Here is a 5401-nt window from a genome sequence, read left to right as displayed (position 1 = left end):
TTAAATTAAAACCTTCAAAAAAAATTCCCTGATAGATCTTTTCACCTTTGACTAGAATTTATGCCTGCATATAATTGTTTGATATACAAATGGATAAATGAGCGTCATTAACACCATTACAAGCTGAAGGTAAAGTAGCACTTCGAGGTCATTGTTCCTGGTGAATAGACAAGAGTAGTCGTCACGATACACAGAGACCACAACTAACAATAACAGATGTGTCTGGATCTGTCAGGAGCCTGCGAGGGCTACTGTCGGAGAGAACAGCACTCCACAGAGAGGAAGGGGGTCTTTGGTTCAAATCCGAGCACAGCTGGCTTATTCGCATCCTGCATACTTTTTATTCATAGGACCTACATAAGGGCTTTCAAACCGCTTATAGTGAAAACAAACACATTGGAGATATAGGGCTATAGCCGCCTGTTTACTCCAAGGTGGAGCTGTTTATAACAAGAGTGCTGTTTCATAATAAATATCAATCTCATTAAACGCGGTTTGACCTAAGTAAGACACATTTTTGTTAATGAGACGTTGTTGTGCCCCCTGTAGGGCGAGGAGACACTCCTCAACTCCCAGTGGGAAACAGCAGGAACCCTTGAGAAGGAAAAGCTGTCCTTTACACGATAAGATAACATGGTTACCGTATTGTATGTTATAGCATTTGATAGCCAGCCGGAAATAACGCCTACTCAACAGTTCTTCCTTATTTTGGTTTGATTTACGAATATATTATGATACATACTATAACCATTACCCTCAAGCCGACAATTATCTCTTTCATATGGCCTTTGAAGCATTCGTTCTAATGATGATCATCCTATTCTCGTAATCGTAATATGTTTGTTAATTGATAATTAGGTTTAGAAGGCATAGTGAAACAAAGCTGATATATTTTATATATTAACCTTTAGATATAAAGTAAAGGTTAAGAGGATTATAATTTTAATTACTGTTACAGTGTATCACAATAATAGCTATTAATTACACTATGATAGCACATGATTGAATACAGCTGAATGATATCCAGAAAATGATAACTCAGTCGGCCTATTGTTAGGTTGCTTATCGAACAACGGAGATCTGACAGTGTTCACTCAATTCACACATTCTGTTGCACACATGCACTGGAATGGATCCGCTCGAGTGGTTCGACAGGACCATAATAGATCACGTTCCGAAAACAAGCAACCCAAAATTATATGAACAAGATCGCGACAAGATCAGGGGTAGTAACAGAAACAAAGGAATCACTCAAAAGAAATATGCAGCCAGGTAGAAAAAAAATAGCACAGGTAAAATAATGGCATAGGCTAAATACAATGTGATTACGCAGATCGCCACGTGCATCGCTTGGTGGTTAAACACCCTACTCGACGAGAATGCCAGTGTTATTAAAAACAATGAAAACCTTAAATGTACCTGATTTCCACTCGACAGCTTACAGGTCCTCCTCGGTCGAGAGCTGCACGCTCCCGCGTAAAAGTATTTCTCTCCGAAGAAAGTAACAAAAAAATGGATTGAACTAATGGTAGTGTGGTTGGTCTAGATCACCCCTCTGGGCTGTCAGCAAGGGGAACTCCAATGAGAAGGGCGAGTCCTACTATTAACTTTACGCATGTTCGCCAGGGAAATGTCTGGATCTGGCCATGGTTCTGAAGTTGCCAGTTCAGTCACCCAATTGCTCTAAATGGGACTATGGCAACAGTGAGGCTGTCGTTCCCGAGGATCAGCTGTAAAAGTATTTCAAATGCCTACACATCCTCACACCAGCCGAAAAAAGTCCTATCTTTGGAAAATGCACAATTAAGTTTAAAATCGTTCAAAATGTGTGTCTTCTATCGCAGCCATAAGTCATTATGGTATGCGTTGGATCAAATTACCAGAGGTCTTGTGCAATTCTCTCCTGAGGTCCAAACATGGTCGAATGCTGCGACTCTACACCACTGGTGATGATTGTGCAATGAGGAGACAATCTGGTGTAGCGCGGAACTCACACCGTGCCCAGTGATGGAAGCGCTTCTCTCAAATAACAAGGTTGTGCACGAAAACATTCGTTCAACAACAACAGCAACAACAGCAACAACAACAACAACAAAAACAACAACAACAACAACAACAACACCGATATACTGTTGCATGTGCCCTTGTGTTGTTACTTCAACAATGTTCAGGTATGTCACAGATCAATTATGAGGAATTTATTTTAAAACGGTAATAACAGCCTACTGGGCAGCCTTCCCAAACCCCGCGTGACAAGGACATAGTCAATTGGAAAAATGCTTCAAATAAAAAAATATAACAACTCAGTCTGATATTCGATGTGACGCAATTCGATATGGAGTTTTTATTATAATCGAGTTCCATAACCTGGTAGGTCCACTGGCAGCCTATCCTATAATGGCGAAACGATGTTTGGTTTCATAATGCAAAACGAAAATAGAGATCTACAATTATAATACTTTCAGCATCCTATCACATGATCCCATGAAAAAAACAATATTTTGCTTTCCCCCCTGAAGTCCTCCCATTCAGGGATTCACTCAACACACATTCCTCTTCCACAATTAGGAACTTTGCCCGGAAGTAGGGCTATGGTTGCCTTGTTTCCAGTCCAATACGCTGAGACTTAGCACGACTAATTCAATCAAAAAATGAGGGAAATGAAGACGAGGATCGACAACACCAGATAACCAGTGTTCTTCTATCTGCATTCATTAGACACACAATCGTGCAACAGATTCGGAAAACGGAGGGTTTTTTTTCGTCGGAAAACGAATCGGATTTCATACGTTGAAATCGTTGAAGTTAGTTTGCTATGCAGTCGTTAGAAACGGATCCTACATTTAATTGACATTTCGCAGTGTCAATTAAAATGAGGATTGCTGTTGTTGTATAAACCTCTCAGCATTACACAAAGGAGACCAATTTCCTCTTTGTACAGAATAGTTATCCTGACAGAGTATTGTGCAACGAAGGTCTTCCATTAGACACACACGCACACACTCAAGTGCGCGCACACACATACACACACACACACACACACACACACACACACACACACACACACACACACACAGGGGTCAACAGCAAACCATTAAGTTAAAATGGCATCTTCGATGAATCAACAACTAATAACCACTTGTTAAATTAAGAGGTTTTTAGTTATTTTTAATTATATCAATCATTTTGGATCAGTTGTGGTTTTTGAGGTTTGAAGTGAAAGACGTGATACATACTTTTTATTGTTTCTCATGATCCACAGTGCTGTGATTCTGCTCGGGAACAGGACATTAAAGCTGCTGCCTCCTGTTATTGACCCCAAACAAAACTCTGATAACGGCTTCGTTAAGACCCCAGCCCCCCTTCACCATTAAACCGTGATCCTTTTAGCTCTACTACAGAGAACAGTGCTGAAGCTATGTGGGCACCTCTCTCATCAATGTCATTAAACATCCTCTGCCCCCCCCCCCCCCCCCCTTATGTTGTTTACAATTATTAGCATTTAGATGAAAAGTCGTCCCACTAGGGAGTCATTCATTGGATATTTATTGGATATAAAGCGCATCACTTTGGGTGTTTTAAAAGTACGCTGTAATGTAAAACGAATGGTTGACCCTGTAGACGGAATCAGAAATGGCAATTAGAGCTAATTGATGAACTGCTGAGTGTATGTCCTTACTTGGACCTTCCATGGTATGGTTTCATGAACCATGTGTGTAACTTAACTTTCTTGTGTTTGTTAACCCCATATTGGTTAATCTAGTGAGGGAAGATAATTGTCCTCGACTTAGCCTGGGTTAGTTATCTGTTTCAATTGTGTGTGTGTGTGTGTGTGTGTGTGTGTGTGTGTGTGTGTGTGTGTGTGTGTGCGTGTAATGCACAGTGAGTTTTCAGGCACAACTGCATACATTTAGGCACGCATGTGATCTGCTGCTTCTCTTAGCTTGTACTAAAGAGGTTATGTTATTGTGTATTGGACACGTTACTATACTGGTGTTGTATTGTACTAGACATGTAACTTTACTTGTATTTTATTTGACATTTTACTGTACTGATATTGTATTATACTGGACATGTTACTGTACGATATTGTTATACTGGACACGTTACTGTCCTGGTATGTATTGTACTAGACATGTAACTTTACTGGTATTGTATTTTACATTTTACTGTACTGATATTGTACTCGACATGTTACTGTACTGGTATATATTGTAATGGACAATTTACTGTTCTGGTATTAATTGTAATTTTACTGTACTGTTATTGTATCATACTAGAATGGTTGCTGTACTGGTATTATATTGTAATGTAATGTATATTATAATACAATACAATACAATACATATTAATGTACCGGAATTGTATTGTTATGGCCCTGTCAATGTGCTGGTTTTGTTTTGTACTGGATATGCTACTGTACTGGTATTGTATTGTAATGGGCATGGCTTTATTTTCATTGCTTCATCCTTTGTGGAGAATGCGTGGGAGGTTTGTTAAGTTGGACAGGGATCAAGACTTGAGATGGTGTTATCCTAGTTATCCCACCTACATAGTTTCCTGGCAGCCGCTCCTTAGTTTTGCGGTGGCCATTATAAGAGAAAGGACAGAGGATATGGAGCGAGAGGAAGAGAGGAGACGAGATGAGGAAGTAAAGTGAGCCGAGCATATCAAGAAGGGCGTCGGTCAGAACTTTAGCCTTAAACCTGTGGTGTGGGTTAAGCCATCTCACTCTGTTTGGGAACACTGCTCCACGCTGGTGGCCCTGCTTTGTAACTTCAGTCTGACTATGATTCTGAGGATGGGAGCCTGCTCTCTGTTTTAGGGCTAATTGAGCAAAAAGGAACTTGTCAGCAAAACTGTTGCCAGAGGAAACCTAATTAAAGATTCAGATCACGAGGATTTGAGTACAATATTCAGTAAATCTTGAGCAAAATATTTCCAGGGCAAAAATAATACTCATATGACATCCAATTATTAAAAACAAATACACATTTTACTGGCAGTAATGCTTCACATAACGATGACATTTCTAAAACGTCAGTTTTGTTTCAAGTCAGACTGTTTTTTCTGCTTGATCTATTTCAACCCAACATGTATAGGCACTATTTTTTCATATATATAGATAATTGGCTATGGTTTACAGATATAATACTGAATACCAATACGGTTTACCAACTTGATCATGGCAGTAAAACCTGTCAATACTTAATATAAAACACAGACTAAATACAAAATTGAATCGAACATGAATCCAACCATTTAAAAAACGCGAGGACTAGAAATAGTTCAAGCAATTCAGATAAAATGAATAATTTCTAAAAACTGATAAAAAATACATTTCATGGTTTTCTCTCCCACCACCAACATGGATCCCTCTGCCTCCTCAAAGCGCCGTGAC

The sequence above is a fragment of the Pollachius pollachius genome (assembly GCF_949987615.1).
Source record: "Pollachius pollachius genome assembly, chromosome: 12".
Classification (NCBI taxonomy): domain Eukaryota; kingdom Metazoa; phylum Chordata; class Actinopteri; order Gadiformes; family Gadidae; genus Pollachius; species Pollachius pollachius.
Note: the sequence above shows the minus strand (reverse complement) of the source record.